The following is a 23,159-nucleotide window of genomic DNA, read 5'->3' as shown; positions in this document are numbered from 1 at the left end:
AGAGCAACGCCACTGCCATGCATAGGGCTGGCCTTGAATCTTTTTTCCAACTTCCAAGGCACTGCTAGGCTTCTGTGATTTACAGCATCTAGGAACCAGTGTTCTCTTCATGATTCTTCCTCCTTGGTGCAACTGAGAGCAGCATTTGTGTAAGGAAATACGGTTCTTCTGCCCTTGTAATGGGCACAGTGGAGTGCCCTGGTCTGCAGGAGTAAGAATACAAATGTGGATTCATGATTGGAAGTTTTAATAAAGCTTATAGTCAGTTCCACTGGAAGTTCTAGCTGGAATTCACCATCCTGACTGGTTCAGAAAATACTTTCTGAGGTTATGATGTAATTGCAGATCTTCTTGGAGATTAGGCTTGGAAAATATGTCTGGACTCCTCATCCTGATGCTGAAGGTCTTGAGTCGTAAATAAACAAAAGTTTGCCAAAGAGCCCTGGCCAGTAGAACATTCTGAGTCCCAAGAAGATCAGCAAAAAGTGTTTTTCAAGAGGTGTGAGGGGCTGGGCCTGGTAGCTCATGCCTGTAATCCCAGCACATTGGGAGACCGAGGCAGGCAGATTACCTGAGGTCTGGAGTTCAAGACCAGCCTAACCAACATGGTGAAACCCTGTAGACACTAAAAATACAAAAATTTGCCGGGTGTGGCGGTGGGCACCTGTAATCCCAGCTACTTGGGAGACTGAGGCAGAAGAATCGCTTGAGTCTGGGAGACAGAGGTTGCAGTGAGCCAAGATTGTGCCACTGCACTCCAGCCTGGGCGATAGAGTGACACTCTGTCTCAAAAAAATAAATAAAAATAAAAAGAGGTATGAGGATGTAACTGGAAGGATCTAAGCGAGCAGCTTTCTAACGTGACCAGAGCAGAGGGGCTGATGCACACTAGGGCTCCGTAAGCATTAGTATTTATTGAAGAATGAATGAATGGATGAATGAATGAATGAATTGTATCATTGGCTTAAACCTTGGCCCATGTAGTATGACCTTTCATTTCCAAGTATGTTTGCAGGAAGGATTTTCTTTCTTCACTTCACATTCAAAGACTAGGAATGTCTCCTAAACATCACATCTTTGTAAGTTTCTATACACACAAGCAACTCTACCTAAAGCTACCCTCAACTTTTCCAACTTATCTCCTCAAACATCTCCACAAAATGTTGAGGGGTCCCTAACCTAGCCTGCAACTACCTCAGGATGGTGGGATATATGTCATTAACAAAAGACCTGCTTAATGATTTAATATGAGTTGCTCTGGGAGATGCATCTCACCTCATTGCTGCTTGTTTATTTCTGATCACTGCTAAGGCCACTGGTGTTTTTGGGAGATTTTATTGAAGAGTTCTAGTTTTAGAGAAGAGTTCTAAGCTATATAAGTGTTCTTGCATTCATCATCTCAAGCTACCATTACAAAATACCACAGACCAAGTGCAGACTGAGTGGCTTAAACAAAGGAAGCTTAGTTTTGCACAGCTCTGGAGGCTGAAAGTCCTAGATCAAGGTCTGTCAGGGTGAGTTTCTGGGGAGGGCTCTTTTTCCAGCTCACACATGGCGGTTTTCTGGCTGTGTCCTCACATGGTGGGGAGAGAGGAAGCTCTTTAGTGTCTCTTCATTATGAGGACACTAATCCTGTTGATTAGTTGGTGTTTCTTCATACAAGGACATTAATCCTGTGGAATCAGGGTGGGCCCTAGTCTTATGGCCTCATTTAACCTTAACTACTTTCATAAAGGCCCTATTTCCAAATATAGTCACATGGGCAGGCGAGTTAGGGCTTCCAACATAAATTTGGGTAGGGGAGGGATACAATTTAGTCCATGGGAGTGTTCTGTCACCTCATTAAAATATTTTGAGTATAGGCCAGTCATGGTGGCTCACGCCTGTAATCCCAGCACTTTGGGAGGCTGAGGTGGGCAGATCACCTGAGGTCAGGTGTTTGAGACCAGCCTGACCAACATGGAGAAACCCCATCTTTACTAAAAATACAAAATTAGCCAGGCATGGTGGCACATGCCTGTAATCCCAGCTACTTGGGAGACTGAGGCAGGAGAACTGCTTGAATCTGGGAGGCAGAGGTTGCAGTGAGCAGAGATCACACCATTGCACTCCAGCCTGGGCAACGAGAGCGAAACTCCATCTCAAAAAATGTATATATATATATAGTTTGAGTAAATTCTCCATGAAGATGAAAAAATGGAAAGGATGAGATTCCAACATCTTTTACCTTTCGAATTGTGATTGTTCGTGGTTTCTGTAAACTGTCTTTTTTTTCCTTTTATTTTGCCTCTCGTTTTTCTTGTCACTGTTGTTGCCATTAAGTTCACTAATTTTCAACATTTGAACATTAAAACAAAGCGTGGTACATAAGCCCGACTATTTGTAGATTGCAATAGATGATATCCTGCTCTACTGGCTACCTCCCCTCCTGCCTGCTATCTTCCTGCCTTTCAGAGCCTCCAACTGCGTCTTTGGTCTTTAGAGCCTCCTCCAGAATCCCGGTCTGCATACTTCTCCTTGAACTCCTCCTCCTATTCCTGGCACGCTCTGCCGTTCCAAGTCCTACAGCCTGTCCCTCCGTCACATGAACAGGCACACTCTGAAGGCAGAGAGATCTCTTCCACTGGGAGATCTCTGTGGGCGGAGTGTCTTACAGAAAGTGGTGCTCAATAAATGCATCCAGAAAGAATAACATTTCTAACATAATTGCTGTTTCCATAGCATAGCAGATGGAAGAAAAAACTAGTGTACCGATATTTGGCTCATTCTTTTTAATCTGGCAAGAGCCGGATCAGGAGTCTGCAGATCTGGCGTTAATTCTCACCTATGTGCTTTTCTACCCAGAGCTTCTCTAAGCTTCAGCTTCCATGACTTTAAAAGGTAATCAGCACCTATCTTAAAACACTTTTAAGGAGGGTTATTACATTAGCTAATGTAGCTAAATTAATCAACACAGTGCTAGACATACAATAGTTCTCAATAAATGTATTGTGAGTTTGAATAATGTTACATGAGAGTAATGCATTACTTCCTGTTAATTTATATATCGAAGAGTGCCAAACCATTCACTACTTTTCAGGTGAACTCTCCTTCAGTGAAGTACATTGCTACAAAGTATATTATAGTTTCTTCCTTATGAATTTTAAAATAGTTCATCTTAAGACTGTTACTTGAAAGGAGTTTTGGAGACCAAAGACGAAAGTAATTTTTTATTTGTTAGGTGTTACTTAGCGAAAAAATTATCAATACTTTTAACCATGAACATTAATTCAAAAGAGACCATTCAGAAACAACGTAAGGGGGAAATTAAACAATAAGTACAACTCAGTTCTTTTAACACTTACCGAACTCATGCTAATCTGACCTGATTTTATTCTCCCAAATATTAGAGTAGAAAATTCTTTCAAATGAGTTTATACATTACTTTTCTACTCAAGAATCTTTAAGATCTGGATACTGACTTGAGCATTTTAGGGACATGCGTCAGTTTAGCATCAATAGTTTTTAAAATACTATATAACAGAAACTATTTGATACAACTAGCGTTTTGAAGAAAATTCCTTAAGAATGCATTAATAAACATGAATGCCTTGAATGCTTTTATTTATTAATAGTCACAATAAAATAAAAATAAATATACCACAAATTAGAGACAACAAAATACATCTACAGTAAATTGATGTTTAATTAAAAAAATACCAGAAATTAATAAATTTGGAACCTAAAACTGGAAGAATTAATTCCTAAATTATGACTCTTTGACTAAAGCAGACACTGAAATTAATAAATTGCTACCTCACCCAATCAAGTAAAAGAGAGAAGTACAACTATTCAACATAATAAAAAATAAAATGGAAATAACCTCAAATATATGATGTTTTAAAATATGCATACATTGTGGAATGGCTAAATTGAACTAATCAGCATATGCATTCCCTCATGCAAGTACTTTTTTGTCGTGAGAACACTTACTTATCTACTCTCCTCATGATTTTCAAGTATTCAATACATCGTTATTAACTATAGCCACCGTGTTGTACAATAGATCTCTTGAACTTATTCCTCCTAATTGAAATTTTATATACTTTGACCAACATATATTTTACATACTTTTTAATAATTTTATATACCTTGACCAACCACCAAGCAGCAATTCTTCTTGATAAATTTTATTTTATTTGATTTTATTTTTGAGATGGACTCGCTCTGTCGCCCAGGCTGGAGTGCAGTGGCGCGATCTCCGCTCACTGCAAGCTCCGCCCCCTGGGTTCACACCCTTCTCCTGCCTCAGCCTCCCGAGTAGCTGAGACTACAGGCGCTGCCACCACGCCCGGCTAATTTTTTGTATTTTTAGTAGAGACGGGGTTTCACCGTGTTAGCCGGGATGGTCTCGATCTCCTGACCTCGTGATCCACCCACATCGGCCTCCCCAAGTGCTGGGATTACAGGCGTGAGCCACCGTGCCCCACCAAAAATTTTTAATGATATAGGTTACTTAATGATAATGGTTACTTAATAAAAAATATAAAACTCATATATGTATATTTGTGTATATCTATGTACAGCGACCACCACAAAAGCCAGATAAATGTAGAAATGTAGCAACTATTCTCATTCACATCAGAAACAGAATAGGTATATCTATTACAGCCGTTTTTATTTAACATTGTTCTGGAGACACTAGCCTATATAATTATATGAAAGAAAAAAGAGGTATGAATTTGGGGAGAAAAGAAGTACAACTGTTATTATCTGCACTTAATACTATTGTATACTTGGAAAGCATAAGAGAATAGTTACAAAGAGTACAAATAAGAAAATTGATAAAGATGACTGGGTAAATAATTAATATATCAAACTAAATAACTTTTATATAAATAAAAATAGAAATTGTTTGGGAAATATAATGAAAGTATACTAACAATAAAGTAAAATACCTAGAAAATATGCTAAAAATATGTAAAAATCTATGTAATTAAAACTTTAAAATGCAATTGACAGGCATAAAAGAACAATTTAATGAATAAAATGAGTACCATGTTCTTGAAGAGAAATATGCAGCATCATAAATATGTCAATTATCCCAAGTTAATCTTAAAAATAGAGTAACCCACAGTGTTTTGGGAGGAAGAGGGACAAAGTGACAAACTGATTTTATTTTTATAATAAAAAATAAGCAAGAAGAGTGAGAAATTTTTTTTCAAGTAGAACCCCAACAACTATTAAAATATGTTGTGAACTATAGGAATTAAAATAGTGTAGTGTTTCTTGACTGAACAGACCAATTAATGGCTTCAAATAGAAAGGGCAAAAGTAGACGCAAATTCATGTAATAAAGATAGCATTTCAAATAAGTAAACGTGAATTGTTTTATAAATAATATTGGAACAGCTGGGTAAACATCTGCAAAAATAAAGCTGTATTCTTTAGTGCATATTTTACATAAAATAAAGTTTAGATGTATTAAAAATTTAAATACAATAATGGAACTATTAAAAGTACTCAAAGTATACTGTAAGGAGATTTCATATTATAGTTTTTAATGTGTCTAAGTATGACACAAAATCCAAACACGGATAAAGAGAAAAGTCCACATATTTGATCACAACAATAAAAAACTTCTGCAAAGTCATTGGGATGGGGGATCGGGAGACAAGCAACAAAATGGAGAAAATATTTACGCATAATAGAGCAGATAAACAGCTGATTTCTATGGTGTATAAAGATTTCTTATAAATCGGTAAGGGAAAAGACCAGTAACCAGTATGAAAATGAGCAAAAGCAACAGAATACTTTTTCCTGTGAAAACTCTTAAACATATAAAAGAATACTCAACCTAACTCCAAATGCAGATTTTAAGAAAATACAATCAGATATTTTTCACCCATCACAATTTCACTTAGCCTGAATGTTTAAAAAGATAAACAGCTTGATAATGCTATGTGTTGGCTGTACTGTGGGCAAACAGGCCCTCCATTTTTCGCTAGTGGTATAGAAAGTTGGCAATATCGAGAAAATGTAAGACGTGTCCCCTTTGTCCCTAGAATTTCATTTCTAGGAATTTATACTACAGTTATATTCCCACATGTGTGAAATTATGTATGTACAAAGATATTTATCACAGCATTGTTTGAAATAGCAAAAAAGAGGACATGACCCAAATGTATTAAATAAATTATAGTACTTCCAGACAATGCAAGACTGTGCAGTCATTTAAGAAGAAAGAAGCGACTCAGTGGGGCCTGATATGTCAGTTGTCCCCAAGGTGCATTGCTAAATAATAAAAGCAAGATGAAGAATGCCATGAATAGAGTGTTAACAGCTGTGTAAGAACAGAAAGAGAAAGAGCAGTGCACATTTGCAAATATGCTTGTGCATGCATGGAATACCCTGGAAGGGCACATGAGGCTCATCAGCAGTGGGTGAGTCCCACCAGGAAGGGGTGCTGCCCAGCCGGAGCCAAGGTGAGATCCAGATGCTTTCCTAAGTCTAGAGCTTTTGTAACTTTCTGATTTTGTATCGTCTGTACATATTGTTTTAAAGAACAAAACACTAGGCACAGTGGCTCACGCCTGTAATCCCAACATTTTGGGAAGCTGAGGCAGGAGGATCACTTGAGTCCAGGAGTTTGAAACCAGCCTGGGCAAGATGGTGAGACCCTGTCTCTACAAAAATATATAAAATTTAGCTGCGTATGGTGGTGCATGCCTGTGGTCCCAGCTACTCAGAAGGCTGAGGTAGGAAAATTGCTTGTGCCTGAGAGGTGGAGGCTGCAATGAGCCACAGTTGTACCACTGCACTCCAGCCGAGGTGACAGAGCAAGACCCTGTCACAAAAATAAATAAATAAAATAAAATAATGTTTGAAGTCCTTGACTTTATTCTTTTCTTTAATGAGACCTTACTGTTTACAACTAATCAAAAAAAAGTGTTCAACATAGGGAGAAAGTAAGGTTTTGAAGCTAAATATTAAAGAGGAATGGTCATAAACTAGAAAAGCAAGTGTTCTCCACCTTTTCTGTTTTCTCATCCGCACATCCATACAGCTACTCAAAAATAGTATTTACTGAAAAAGACATGATTTTAACCTTTTTATGGCTGAATAGTATTCTGTTGTGTATACATACTACACTTCCTTTATCCAGCCATCCTTTGATGAACACTTAGGTCAATTCCGTGACTTTGCTGTTGTGAACAGTGCTGCAATCAACCTGCAAGTGCAGGTATCCCTTTGATATAATGACTTCTTTTCCTCTGGGTAGATACCCAGTAGTGAAATTGCTGGGTCAAATGGTAGCTCTGTTTTTAGTTTCTTAAGAAATCTCCATACTGTTTTCCATGGAGGTTGGGCTAATTTACATTCCCACCAACAGTGTATAAGCATTCCCTTTTCTCCACTTCCTCACCAACATCTATTATTTTTGTCTTTTTAGTAATAGCCATTCTGACTGGTTGCCTTTTGCTGTAGCGCAAATGTAACTGGAAGCCGTTATGTTAAGTAAAACAGCTCAGAAACAAAGTCAAATACCATATGTTCTCACTAATGAGGAGTAGCTCAATGCTGTGTACACATGGGCATCGAGTGTGGAATGATAGACACTGGAGACTCGGAAGGGTAGGGCGGTGAGCGGGGCACAGAGATGGGAAGTTACCTAATAGGTACAATGTGCATTATTCGGGTGATGGTTACCCTGAAAGCCCAGACTTCACAGCTAGTCAATATGTCCATGTAACAAAATTGCATTGGTAACCCTTAAACTTATACAAATAAAAAAATATTTAGTGGGTTTTATGCACAACTTTATCTCTGTGAGCACAGGGAAGTCACCCCTACTCTTCCAGCCTCAGTTCTTGCACTTTTGTAATGAGATCTTTGAACCAAATGCTCTCCAAGGTCCCTTTTAACTCCAGAATTCTATAAAACATCACTTTGATCTTTCCCTAAGGTCACTTTATTAACTTGCTTCAACATTAGCCCACAAATCGGGGATTACCAGCTGCTTAGTATTGCCTGAAGCTTCCTCTTCATTTAAATAAAATGGTTCCCTTACCAACTTTTCTCTTAAAGCCAAGTTTATGATACAGATTCTATTTGTGTGTTCCTTTTTTAGTTCCCAAAGCTTGTATTTATATACATCCCAATTTAGACCATTTTCTGTTTTCTAAAAGCCAGTATTCTTTCTGGTTCAAACTACGCCTAACCAAAATATGGTAATCTTTATGGCTAAGCTGGAGGTATAACGTGTTTTCTTCTCATAGGATTTTTTAAAACACAAGACGATGCTCAGGAAAGAACGTTCCATTTGCTGTTAACTTAAGTGATTTGCAGAACAGTCCTCTGCCCTGCTTTTCTGAAAGCCACCTGGGGCTCAGGACGAGCTTCTCTTGTGGACCTGGGTGCATTGCTCGCCACAGAGATCTCTGAAAGGTGGTTCTGCTTTCCAGGGAACTATTTAGTCAATACACATTATCCAGCTCCTCAACCTTTTCATATGATCCCCGCCTGATGGTGCCTTTTGGTGATTTCTGGTAAAGCATCAGCACCTTATCATCTGCTTTAGTGACCAGCTTGGGGAAGTAACATAAGTCACGACCAAAATATGTCTTGATGGAGCATGAACAAAGCATAGACATTTTGTGGGGAAAAAAAGGTGTTACTTAGTTTCAAATTGCCATTCAATGATTTGTTAGTAGATGTGGTGACATTGTATAAATTTCTCAGGCTGTTAGACTCTCTATTTTTTAATCTGTAAAATAAGAGTAATAATAGCTACCTTACAAGGTTTTTGTGAAGATTATAAGAAATACATAAAATATATAATATAATAAATATAATAATATAATATGAAACATTACATATAATATGTATCATGTTATCTTTTGTTGTTTTTTGTTTTTGTTTTTATTTTTTGAGATACAGTCTCACTCTGTGGCCCAGGCTGGAGTGCAATGACACAATTTTGACTCACTGCAACCTCCATCTCCCGGGTTCAAGTGAGTCTCCTGCCTCAGCCTCCCAAGTAGCTGGGACTACAGGCGCCTGCCACCTCGCCCGGCTAGTTTTTTTGTATTTTTTAGTAGAGACGAGGTTTCACTGTGTTAGCCAGGATGGTCTCGATCTCCTGACCTCGTGATCCGCCCGTCTCGGCCTCCCAAAGTGCTGGGATTACAGGCTTGAGCCACTGCACCCGGCCAATTTTTGTATTTTTAATAGAGATGAGGTTTCACCATGTTGGCCAGGCTGGTCTTGAACTCCTGACCTCAAGTGATCCGTCCGCCTCGGCCTCCCAAAGTGCTGGGATTACAGGCTTGAGCCACTGCACCCGGCCAATTTTTGTATTTTTAATAGAGATGAGGTTTCACCATGTTGGCCAGGCTGGTCTTGAACTCCTGACCTCAAGTGATCCGTCCGCCTCGGCCTCCCAAAGTGCTGTGATTATAAGCGTGAACCACTGCACCTGGCCAATATGTATCATAAGTTATCTATTACATAATATATATTAGTGTAGGGAGTAAAATCACAAGATTTTACACTTGACCACTCTGCATGTTTGTTCCCATTCAGTAAAATAGGCATTTCAATAGGTCCTAACTTACGGTGTTATTGGAAGGGTTAAGTGAGTGAACACATGTAAAGCATTTACATACTAGCTGGCAAAAAGCTCCACGAATGTTGTCACCATATGGCAAGGTCCCCCTTATGACATCAGCCCTCAATTCATGATGGGTGTTGTATCATTCATTTTTTTCAGTGACAATCAAGAAGCACAGATGCAGATATCTGGTGGCATTTCAGGGGTAGTACAGGAATGGAGCCCGTGCAATATGCTGAGAAGAAACTTCATGTAGCCTGCAAGATGAGGGAGTGCAGGGAGAGCAGCAACAGGAGCATGGTCTCTTTCTGCTCTCTCGGCTGAGATGGTCTCAATACCTGGCTTCTTATTTTCAAAATATGGTTCGGGCCTCCATTAGAGAAGAGGAGGTGCTAATGGTTATTGAACTGAACTGAGGCCCACTGGCCTTGTGCAGCAAAGCCAGACACTGACGCTGGGACTGCAGGGAAAGAAAGTGAGGCATTTGTTACACGGCACCAAGCAAGGAGAATCAGGCAGCTCATGCTTAAGACTAGAACTCTGATGGGTTACAGGTAAGGGCTTTGAAAGGCAGAGGCGGAGGGTCCAGGCAAAGCCATAGTTTAATACTTAGAGACTATAGATTGGTTTGGCCCCAAAACAGACCTCGAAACAGGGCAGGTCACAGGTGGATTTGAAAGAAATCAGGCACATTCCTCAGTCCTGGGCCCAGTACAGACACCATATATCTCTCAATTTCCTAGGCCCAGTACAAACACAGCCCAGTGCAAATACATTCCTCCATATATCTTAGCTTGACACCATATATCTCTCAATTTCCTGGGCCCAGTACAAACACGGCCCAGTGCAAATACATTCCTCCATATATCTTAGCTTGACACCATATATCTCTCAATTTCCTGGGCCCAGTACAAACACGGCCCAGTGCAAATACATTCCTCCATATATCTCAGCTTGGGAAATCCTGGGAAATCCCCGATAAGGGCGCTGCCGTTTGTAGTTTTACTAAAAGCACGGGAACCAATAGATAACTGCTAAATGTATAAACTTAATATGTTAACCAATTGTAATGCTGTAACCTAAAGAATTCCCTTGTTCCCTGTTCCTCTGTAACCTTACAAGTCCTATTTTCATTGGGCTATAAAAAGCGCACGCGCGCATTGTTCGGGGCCCTCTTGTATGTTGTGAAACGGAGGGACCAAGTTCGAACTTGCATTAAAGATCCTTGCCGCTTGGCTTTGACTCTGGACTCTGGTGGTCTTCTTCGGGGAATAAACGGTCTGGGCATAACAGATTCAAAGCTTTTCTGGTTTACAATTGGTTAAGGAGTCAAAGTTTTGTCTAAACATTTGGTATCAGCAGAAAAACAATGTTAGCTCTGGCTCCTGGGTGTGACCTCCTCCAGACCACTTAGGAAGAACTTTAGAACACAGAACAGTGGTGAGAGCTCAGTCCTTAGTTTCTCTTTATCTGAGGTTTGTATGTGGGTGGATCCATTAAGAAGAGGGTCCTGGTTTCTGAAAAACAACCCAGGGACATATGCTAAGATGTTATCTTCAGTTTCCATAGGGAACCAAACACTTCCTGCCTCCCACGACCTTGGCTGCTGCCACGACCTTGGCTGCTGCCTTCTTGCTTATCAAGTTGCTGATTTATTTCTCAAGGCTAGCTGGGTGCCTGGAATTTCCCTTGAAGGAACTCAAGATTTGTCTTTATTTCCATGCTTGGGGGCTTCCCACAGGTCCCTAAGGTGGGGCTGGGCGGTGGGGGGGGGGGAGGAGGTGGTCTTGCTCTGTCTCACAATGTGATAGGGTGATGAAGGTGTTGGATTCAGACGGGAAGACACAGGTTCTAGCAGCAAGGCAGATACTCAACAAATGCCTGGCTCTCTGCCTCCTCACCTGTTTAATGACAGTTTATTTTCAGGGCAAGTACAAAACAAAATTCCCCAACAATCTTACCTTTGGATGTAATTTTCAGATCTTCTCCTGGGAGTGGGAGAGGGGAGCAAGAGAAAATAAAAAGAACAGAGAGTGGGGAGGGGCAGAAATGTCAATGAGAGCTTCACAGAGGATCTTTATTCTGGGCACAAGAAAAGAATCACGTCCATCCTGGGGAAACGCCTGTGAAGTTCATTCAAACTGTGGTATTGCCTAATCAGCATCTCTGAAAACAACACAGTGGAATGACCTCCAGGCACACATTAGAGTGTCCAGGCTTCATGGCTATGGCACCTGCACGTTTGAGAGCAGACAGCTCACTCCAAAGCATTGACTCAGCAGCCACAGCGAATGGGCATTCTGCTTACAAAGAAAAACACCTGTTTGTGTATAGCAATCGTGCTGTGTCAAGAAGGGGAAGCTGAATAGGAGCAGAGGTGGGCAGAGCATGTTGCCCGAGTACTCCCCAGCACACAGCTCCAGATGTGGCCATGAGCTCTTTACTGCCTGAAACTTTTAGAGCATTTGGGGCAGGCTTTTCAACTCAATTAGCATTTAATAGTCCTGATGTTTAATCTCAGGGATCAGCTGTGAAGTTACTAAAGTCATTGCCATGGGGCTAGAGTAGCCAATTGTGTTTGAAATGTCAATGCATTTCCCCTGACACTACCTTCTCCCTCCCAGCAGTCCCGCCCAACCTGAGGTCCTGATATTTAGTAACATTTCACAAGGGCAGGTGGTCATCCTTCAGTCTTGAAAGCAGGCCCCTTGAAGCAGCCATGGAGTCAACTCAAGCTTTACTCTGTACCTGGGAAAGCAAGCCAGTGTCAGAGAGGCAGGAGCAGGTTGGGCACCTGGGCACCACAAATGGGTGAATCCCAAAACAAGAGAGCGCCTTCTCCCATAAGGTCAGGGGGTTCTAACTGACCTGGTTGTCTAGCTAAGTGAGCAAACTACCAAAAAGGGCTGAAAGTAGTTACCTCTATATGATGGGATTATTGTTGAAGTTTGTTTCCTTTTTATACCTTTTCAGTATTTTCTGAATTCCTCACATTGAGAATAAGTTATTTTATAAACAGAACAAATTGCACATCATTTATGTACTAAAACCCACATAATCCTTTTCCAGCTGAACACCTCCCAAGCAGATGGCATCAGAGAGAAGCTGGATGTTTTTCCTCAAATGAATTAAGAAAGCAGAAGTTTCTGCCAGGGGTAACAATGCCACTTGTGGGCACCACTGATTTTTAAAGCACTCCACATTCATTAGCTCTTAGAGCCTTCACAGCATCCCTAGAAGGCAAGAAGTTGGTGGGTATCATTCCCATTTCAGAGAGGAGAAACAGGGTCAGAGAGGCACCTCATTCTGTCATCAAAAGTGTCGCTACTGAAATCTTGAGCACTCACTTGGAGCTAAAGTTTCCCTGGACCAGAGCTGCATGGCACTATGACATTTCTCATCTGCAACACACCCCCATGCCCACAAACCCTCATATGCATAAGCCTACAGCTTGCATGCTCCCAGCCATCTGAGTCTGGGACTTTCGTAGGAGTTAAAATGGAATTGTGCAACTCCAACCATGATGCTGGATGCTCCGCTCTGCCTCCTCTTGTTTCCCTTCCAAGGCAGGGTAAGTGGTGGTCGGTAGAACTGGGGCTTTCTCATCTTTGGATGGTCAGGGGCAAAGACCCAGGGTGAGCCGCCCTGCCATGAGCTGTTCATTGCATCTGTTGCATAACATTTTTATAAGACTGTGTGTCTTATAGAATCAGGAGTTCAGGCTCATATCTGGATAAATAAGAGAATGCCTCCCCACCATAGCCCTCTTCTCTGTAGGCTGTATCTTTTTCTAATCACTTTGGCAGGTGAAAGTGTTTTCTTCCTTTAAGTGAGTCAGATAGGCTGGGAATGTGTAACTTGGAAAGGAAGATGCTCTCATACTGGTACATAAAAAAGACAGACTGCCAGTTACCTCAGCCTTACCACCTGTGCTGGGCACCCGTTCAGAGTTCCTGAATGATTCCATTAGTGGGGAATTCTTAGTTGATAGGTATGAATTAGTTAACTAATAAAACTCTATGCTATGCCAGCCAAAGACTAATTAATAGTGTCTCAAAAGGCATGTATTTTGCTTATTTTTAAATTTTTGTGCAGGTGGGGTCCTTTTCAACTCTGACCTGAGTTAGAAGTTATTTTTCTCACCTAAATGCTCAGAATATAAATCTCAGCCTCAAGAGAATGTGAGCAACAGATCAGACACAAGCAGACCCAAGAAAGAGGAAAAAGGAGAGAGCTGGAAAACCAAATCAAGAAACAAACAACAGACATTTTGCAGAGAGCATTAAGGGCAAACCAATATTTCAATGTCATTGAAGGTAACACTACTTAAAACAGAGCTATGAGCTACTATAACTACAGGGACTGGAAGTCTCTGTAATTAGTAAATACATTGCATGCATCACCTCAACATAGAATCACCTGAGATAAGTAGGGGGATGAGATACTAAAGATCAGCAGAGCCTGAATTTTGAAAGAGGGGACCTCTGAACTGCGCAAGAATGGAGATTATTGCACAGGACACAAGGTTTAAAGTACAGCCATCCTTGTGAAAAAGAATAGAAGGTTAACACTAGAACTTTGGTAAAAATAATTTAGATTTTTTTCAATTAATCCTTTTGTTATCTTGGTAGAAAGTGGGGAAGAGACGAGGTGCAGTGGCCCATACCTATAACCCCAGCACTTTGGGAGGTCGAGGCAGGAGGATTATTTGAGGTCAAGAGTTCAAGACCAGCCTGGCCAACATGGCAAAACCCCGTCTCTACTAAAAATACAAACAAAATAGCCTGGCATGGTGGCACCTGCTTGTACTCCCAGCTACTCGGGAGGCTGAAGCAGGAGAATCACTTGAACCGGGGAGACAGAGATTGCAGTGACCCGAGATCATGCCACTGCACTCCAGCCTAGGTGACAGAGCAAGACTCAGTCTCAAAAAAAAAAAAAAAAAAAAAAGTGAGGAGGAACAACTTTAGTAATCGTTATGATCAATATCTGGACTAGGTGTGTCTCATTGGCAACTGTGGATAATGATATCACAAACCATCCACTATGATAATATGCTGGTCACTGGGCAGAGTGCTTTAAAAATATTGAAGTGGATCTTCTCAGCATCCTGTGACGTAGGCATGATGAGTTCCATCTTACAGAACAGTACACTGGGGCTCAGAGAGACGATGTGATTCACTATTATAAATAAAATACAGAAAAATACAAAGGGAAAAAATGCCCCTGTGATAATATCCCTGCTGTTTTTTAATAACTTTTTCTGTACTTGTATTATCAAATGTTAACCAAATTGAAATACTTCATCCAGCATCTTGTGCCCTGCTTTTTCACTGTTTCCTTCCTTCATTAAATATTCTTAGATAAAACTTTTTTTTTTTTTTTTTAAACTGAGTCTCGCTCTGTTGCCCAGGCTGGAGTTCAGTGGCACGATCTCATCTCACTGCAACCTCCGCCTCCTGATTTCAAGCAATTCTCCTGCCTCAGCCTCCTGAATAGCTAGGATTACAGGTGCCCACCACCACACCCGGCTAATTTTTTGTATTTTTAGTAGAGATGGCGTTACACCGTGTTGGCCAGGATGGTCTCCATATCCTGACCTCGTGATCTGCCCACTTTGGCCTCCAAAAGTGCTGGGATTACAGGCGTGAGCCACTGCGCCTGACCCTGAGAAAACCATTTTTAATGAATAAACTGTTTTCCATTCTTTAGTTGTATCATCAGTTATTTAACCAGCCTCCTATGTGGGACATTTGGGTAGCTTCTAATATTTTTTCCATTACACTAATAGCTAAGATGAATATTCTCAAATATAAATCTTGTACATAAATTTGATTATTTCCTAGGATAAAGTGCTAAAAGTAAAATTACTGGCTCAAAGTGTATGAACACTTCAAGGCTGTTCATACACAAATTGCCAAATTACCTTCCAGAAAGCTTGCACCAATATACATCCCCATCAGCAGCAGTGGGTGAGGGGTGAGAACCACATCCTCTGTGGTACAGTTTTCTTTAAATTTCTACCAGTGAGATGAGCAAAAACTTTCCATATTTATAACTTGCATTTCCTTGATGGCTGGTGTAGTCCACGTCTTTCCTTGTTTGTTGGGCATAAGCTCCGGCTCTATTTTGTGAATGTCTTATCGTGTTCTTCCTGTTTGTCCATCACTATGATTGGAGATGCTGGAATTTAAGACCCCAAGGAGGCTCTGCCTGACCTTTTCAGCACTTGGTGTTGTTCCGCTTGTGGTGAGGATGAGGCAGAGTCCTTTCTCCCTGAAAGAAAGACAGTTGCTCCCTCGATACTTAGCAAATGTCATCCCTATCAGCAACTGTACTGAAGCTGGAGGCTGTGGCTACTCCATCGAATCCCTGTGGTGCTGTGGGCATTGTCAGGTCCCTAGTTTAGAAACGCACCAGGAGCCAGGGCTGGAACTTTAGGACTAAAGGACTCTACAAACTGTGTAATGTCTCAGAGACAGGACCTTCCTCCTGCCTCCACTTGGGGACTGAATCAGGCTGTGTTGCATGGAGCACAGCTGCACCTCTCTCCTCCCAGGATGGGGCCTGAAAGCCCAGCATGGTAGCAGAGTCCCTGCAGCTGGTGAAGATGCCCTCCGGGTGACCCTGAGGCACAGCAGGAGGAGAGAAGGGTGGCAGTCCTCACACTTCTGGAGAGGGAGCAGTTCTTCTGGAAAGGCTGCAGCAGCCCCCGGAGGAATGAATACAAACCACACAGCCACCTGCTGTGAACTTGATCTCAGTGGTTGGAATTCATCCTCTTTTCTGCTATTCCTACACCTTTGCCTTTCCCATGCCTTTCTCCATTGGGAAGCAGTCTAGTCTAGCTTAAAAGTCAGTGGACCAAGTTTGGAGCATCCAGGACAGGTTAAACCCCTTTTCGCTGTTATGAGTGAATAAACAATGACACAATTCCTTTCTAGTATTTTTCATGGTATTTTGAAACAATGTATGCAGCTGCTTCCTTCATACAACCACAGACTCTTTTTTTTTTTTTTTTTTTTTAGATGGAATTTTGCTCTTGTCGCCCAAGTTGGAGTGCAGTGGCACGATCTTGGCTCACTGCAACTTCTGCCTCCCAGGTTCAAACAATTCTCCTGCCTCAGCCTCCTGAGTAGCTGGGACTACAGGCGCACCCCACCACACAACTGCAGACTCTTTGAAGACATTTATGCCACCCCTTGCATGCCTGGCACATAGTAGGATAAATGCTTGTTGAAGGCATGAATGAGCCAAAGTGTATTTCCACCACAGAAACCCGTGCTTGAGCTCATCTTTGTAGCAGCTCTTCCCTTGGGAGCCACGTAGAATGCAGCAGGACTCTCAACCGTTCCCCACTGCCACTCGTGCTAAACGGAGCATTCCGCATCGCATTGCTCTGCATGGGCCGGGGCAGCCAGATTAACGCGATGTGACAGCTGCCCCCACAGGACTCGCAGAATAACGAAATGTCAGTCTCCCCAGCTTGATGCTGCTGGGAGCAACACTTCCCGGAGAAGGAGAAAGATCCAACCAGCGTATACCTGTGTACACCTTTGTTTATGTTATACAGATAACGACAGGCTCTGTTGGAACAAAAGACACCTTAAATTCACACAACTCTTGGTGCCAGACCCTGACAGCAGCTGAAGGGGGTGTTTGCAACAGGCACCTGCCTCAAACCAAACCCTAGTCTGAATCAGAAATACATTCTGTAGCAAGAAATAGGTTGTTGTCACACTTTAATTGCTTGTTTTGTAGAGGGCGGTGGGGGTAGTGCGCCAGAGCTCAAGTGCTCTGCGAAGAAGCCCCACGGCACCCGCGGAGCAGAACAGAGGGCAGGTGGCTGTTGGGTCTCTAGGGCAGGACCTCCAGTGCTCATCCCCTGACGGCAGCAAAGCAGCCTCCTATCAGCGGGACAGGGAGCACAGCCTCCCGGTGTGCTCCTGCATTTCTGGACACCCAGAGGACTCTAGCCCCACTGAATAATTGAATTTCCCATTGGAAAGAGGCTCAGTTCTCTCCTCATGCAAGCATTAGGGCTTCTGAATATTTCAGGATTTCTGGGTTGGGTAGGGTCACTCACTTGCCCCTTTGGATAACATAAAGCCAGCGTCAGTGGCTTTGGGCACAGCCTTGGACAGAACCGCAAAGACAGAAAGTCTCTGCGTGTGCCCTTCCTCCCCTCTGTGCCATTTTCTGCTGTATTCAATAACCCGTCTGCTTTGTGAGCAGTGATTGGGCACCTGCTGTGAGTGAGGTTCTGTGGTCTCCACCAAGAAGAGCAGGCTCAGGGAGGAGGGTGTGAAAAGACAGGTGCCGGGATTCTCGCCCGGCCTTCCTGCTGTCAATAGTAGACTGCTCCCTGCTGTGTTGATGGGCCTCCATGAATGCAACAACTCAGGCGCCCCACCCTCGTCTCCCTGGGTCCTTTGTTTTTCAGGATTTAAAGTTTTTTGAATTTTTTTTTGGCAGAGATGGGGGTCTCACTATGTTGCCCAGGTGGGTCTTGAACTCCTAGCCTCCAGCAATTCTTCCATTTCAGCCTCCCAGAGCACTAGGATCACAGGCATGAGCCATTGCATCCAACCTGGGGCTTTTGTTATTGGCTTCCACACAGCCCCATTAGCACTGGGGAGGCCTTGTGGGACCACTTGTTCTTCAGGCTGTTACTAGGGCCCAAGAAAGCTCAGATCACTGCAAAGCAAGCTCTGTAAATAGCTCACATCACCAAGTTTGATATTTCACCTTCTCCCTAACTCCATCCATATCCCCCGATGCACATACATTTGTTTTCCCCAGGAAGAGCCTCCAAGACAATGCTGATGCTGAAAGTTGGCCCTGCAGCCAGCTTCAGCAGGGCAGTCCTCAATAGCTGCCACTCCCACCAAGGACCTCTCCAGGTTCCACGCAAGCTCATGGTGGCTTCTCCACCCAGCAGAGCCACTTCCTGGCAGTCACCACACACTTGCATCTTCCTATGGTTCTTCTTCTGTGTCCCCTAGCCATCTGCCTACATAGAGAGAGCACAGCCACTGAAGCCTGAGCATCACCAAAAACGCCTGTGCTTTGAGGGGCTGCAGGGGCGCTGCTTCCAAGGCAAGCTTCACTGCAGGGTTCTGATGTCCCCATCTGCTTCCCACTCAGGGAGTTAATGGGACCCCACAATAGGACTCCCAGAAGTTCTCCCTGCCTGCATGTGATGGTTAATTTCATGTGTCACCTTGACTGGGTTGAGGGATGCCCAGATAGCTGATAAAATGTTATTTCCGGGTATGTGTGTGAGGGTGTTTCTGGATGAGATTAGCATTTGAATCGGTAGGTTGAGTAAAGAAGATCCAATCCCTCAGAGCCCTGTAGAACAAAAAGGCAAGAGAAGGGCAGATTACTCTTTCTCTTCCTGAACTGAAACATCCATCTTCTCCTCCCTGCCACATTGGCACTCCTGGTTTCTGGACCTTCAGACTCCAGGACTTAGAAAGTCTGCCACCCTGTCCAGTTCTCAGGCCTTCAGACTGGAGTGGGATGCACACCAGCAGCCAACCTGGTTCTCGAATCTTTGGACTCAGGCTGAATTACAGCACCGGTTTCCCCGGCTTTTTAGTGTGTGATGACAGATCTCAGGATACTCAGCCTCCATGATCATATCAGCCAAGTCCTACAGCACATCCCCTCATATATATGATATGTACATATACCTCTATCTCAGATATAGAACTCCTATCAGTTCTGTGAAGCACCCTGACTAATGTACTGGCCTCTCTAGTGCTGGTTCCATCAGAGAGGATCATGTAGACTCCCTGTCTCACCTGCAGCAGTCACCTATTTCGGCAGCTACCCCTCACCTCCCCCTGGAAGACACAGACTAAACCTCCCGAGACAAGGCCTGGAGAGAGGGACTCTGCACGGGGTCAAAGCACATCCCTCTCTCTCTCCCTGCCCCTAAGTTTGTAGAGTAAGACTCACAGCATGACTCACCAGCTAAACTTATGTTGCCTCATCTCTCAAATCACCAAATGATATGAGGGGAGGGATGCATGTGAGCCTGTAAAGATCCCTACTTCCTCTCCAATCAGTATCCTGGCTCTGGAGAGCTTTCTTAAACACCCACCCTCACTTCCTTGGCCTCAGGTACACACACCAGGGACCCCCAAGGCATGGTTTCTTCATTCTTACTACCCTCATTTCCACTCCAGCTACAGAGTTAGCTGATAGCAGGAAATCTCAGGAATTTCCAAGGGCTCATTTTTTTTTAGAGACAGGCTGGAGTGCAGTGAGATCATAGTTCACTGCAGTCTCCAACTCCTGGACTCAAGCAATCCTCCTACTTCAGCCTCCTGATTAGTTGGGACTACAGGCATGTAGTACCATTTACCATGGGACTGCATTTACCATGCCTGGCTAATTTTTAATTTTTTTTTGTAAAAATGGAGTCCCCCTATATTGTCCAGGCTGGTTTCCTACTCCTGGTCTCAAATTATCCTCCTTCCTTGGCCTCCCAAATTTCTGGGATTAAAAGCATGAGCCACCGTGCCTGGCTTTCCAAGGGTTCTTGAATATAGAAAAATCTCTAAGAGTCAAAGTGCCTTTTTGTTCTACAGGGCTCTCAAGGGACTGGATCTTCTTTACTCAACCTACTGATTCAAATGCTAATCTCATCCAGAAATACCCTCACAGACACACCCGGATATAACATTTTACACGCTGCTGATAAAGATCATACCCGAGACTCAGCAATGTACCAAAGAAAGAGGTTTATTGGACTTACAGTTCCACATGGCTGGGGAAGACTCACAGCCATGGGGGAAAGTGAAAGGCATGTCTCACATGGCAGTGGCAAGAGAGAGAATGAAAGCCAAGTGAAACGGGTTTCCCCTCATTAAGCCATTGGATCTCGTAAGACTTATTCACTATCATGAGAACAGCACAGGAAAGACCTACCCCCATAATTGAATCACCTGCCACCGGGTTCCTCCCATGACATGTAGGAATTGTGGGAGTTACACTTCAAGATGAAATTTGGGCAGGGACACAGTCAAACCATACCACTGATTTAGCTCTAATGATAAAATTATAGGTAGCCCTATTTAGGGCTGGAGAACTTATGAAGCGTTCCCTTACATCTCACCACATGGACAGCTGACTCTAGCTGAAATGCCCCTCTCTGAAATGCCACACTAGGCTGACTCTAGCTGGCCAGTTTTCGGTTCTCTTAAGGGTGCTTTCAATATTGTAAATCTTGCTGTCTCTCCTGGCTAAAGACGTAGACTTAATGATAAAGCTACACTCAGACCATCAGGCTATTGCACCCATTGATCTACATCTTCCTCCCTTCTTCCTCCCCACTTTGGAAGCTTTAGCAAAACACATTTCAATTCCCACTTTAAAATGCAATCACCAGCCTCTAAATAATTAATCTTGTGTCAATAGGAGGGCATGCAATCTGCACATACACCTATGGTGGTCGATCTGCCCAGTGAAGGGGAGAAGTGAGTTTCTCCTACGGGGTTTCCTTGGAGCTTCAGAGACTGAAGTTTGGGATGTGAAATTTCAGGACAGTATGTGTTTAGAAGTGACAAAGGGAGACTTCTTCTGTAGGGAGGAGGTAGGGAGCCCCTCAGTGCTATTCCTAGGTAGCAAGCTGTAGTAACAATTGGCATCACACCCCATCACCACCATGAAACATTAATATACCAAACTTAGCTCCATACCCCTTTCCCAACATTAAAATTTTAATATTTAACTTTGTGTACTGTTTTTACAGAACAGTGCTGAGTGATAGATTTGAAATTGTACCCCTGACATCATGAATAGCAGAAATTAATCTCTAATGCAGCCAAAATGCTGCACAGCTTCCTGGAACCCCTAGCACCAAAGACCACCATGCACTGAAGCACCACCTGCAGCTCTCCACACCGTGAAGTGCATATGTACCCCTCCTCTCTGCATCTCGCATGGCCCAGCCCATGGTGCTAAACTGACTGAGCAAGAAGCATCCAGAGCTTCTTCTGCTGCTTGCTCTGTCACCCAGGCTGGAGTGCAGTGGTGCGATTTCGGCTCACTGCAACCTCTGCCTCCTGGGTTCAAGCGATTCTCCAGCTTCAGCCACCTGAGTAGCTGGGATTACAGGTGCCCACCACCATGCCCGGCTAATTTTTTTGTATTTTTAGTAGAGAAAGGATTTTACCATGTTGGCCAGGCTGGTCTCAAACTCCTGACCTCAGGTGATCCGCCCGTCTCAGCCTCCCAAAGTGCTGAGATTACAGGAGTGAGCCACTGTGCCTGGCGCATAATGAAATTTTTATTAGTATCCTGCAGACTTGCACTCCACAAAACACACATGGAAAAGGCTTTTCCAGAATGGTATAGGATGGTGTCTGCGACCATAGTTCTGCAAATGTAGCATTGAACTTTGCATGACTGTTTCTAGCATGTTTAATTAAAGCCAAGGGCATGATTCTCAAAATGCAATCTAAGGAAGGTAGTTATGTAAGAAAATAAGTGAATATCTTTCAAGAAATTTGCCTTCTGATGGTCTGCTAAGATCATAGGTCTCAGAGTGCTTACAGGGGTGGATGGGATGTGGGACTTTGGACAGTCATCCCTAGATGGCACTTCTCTCACCACATAATGTGAGTACTAAATGGGCAACAATTCTAGGTGAGACTCTCAGAAGAAAAACAAGAAAACCATTATCTTACACTGATAATTGAGGATAAGATCCAGATGCCTTGGAAACCAGAAAAGCAAATGGCATAGAGCCATATGAGAAGTATGATCCATCTTCCTATCTGAATGGTGGTCTCCACCGTCCTCAAGGATGGGAGGCATGAAATGGTTCAGCTGCAGCCACACGAGGCTTTGGCAAAAGGTGGAAGCCATGTTTAGCCCTCTTGACTCTCCTCATTGTGACCCCATTCAGTTATTACTCACCCTACCAACTACCCAAAGACCTCAGCTTTGCTCAAATATTTTGAACTGAGTTATGGATTGGCTGTTTTAATATATTCAGTTATTTTATTGTCTGTTTTGTCTTCTATTTAACAAATATTTAGTGCAGATTTTTTACATGCATATATCGCATGCTGATGAAGCCTGGGAATGGGTAATTTTTCAGCCTTCACTCTATTGTTTTGTTTTTATTAAGTTGATGGAAGTCTGAAACCATGAGTAACCGGGAGTTAGAGAGGAAAGAGAAGGAAAACAGACAAAATGTGGGTGCACACTTGCTATTTTTGCTTAAAACTATTTTTTTCCAGTAGTCTAACCATAAATATTGGGATGATTATGATGATGGTGGGGGCTGGGTTTTAACTGAGCTCCTGCTCTGTGCTATGTACCTTTAGTATGCTTTCTAGATTCCCCTGCTGGTTCCTTCTCATTTTTCTGACTTCTGAACACTGGAGTATTCCACAGACCTTTTCTCTTCTCTATCCTAATGCACTCCTTATGATCTCATGCAGGCCCAAGATCTAAAAAATTATCTACAAATTGGTGATTCCCAACTTTATATTCCAGCCCCAGTCTCTCCCCTAAGCTCAGACTCTCACATCCACCTGCCTGCTCA

Source organism: Colobus angolensis, unplaced genomic scaffold (genome assembly GCF_000951035.1).
Source record: "Colobus angolensis palliatus isolate OR3802 unplaced genomic scaffold, Cang.pa_1.0 Scaffold52, whole genome shotgun sequence".
NCBI classification, from domain to species: Eukaryota; Metazoa; Chordata; class Mammalia; order Primates; family Cercopithecidae; genus Colobus; species Colobus angolensis.
The sequence above is the reverse complement of the archived record's forward strand: the minus strand, read 5'-3'. Positions refer to the sequence as shown.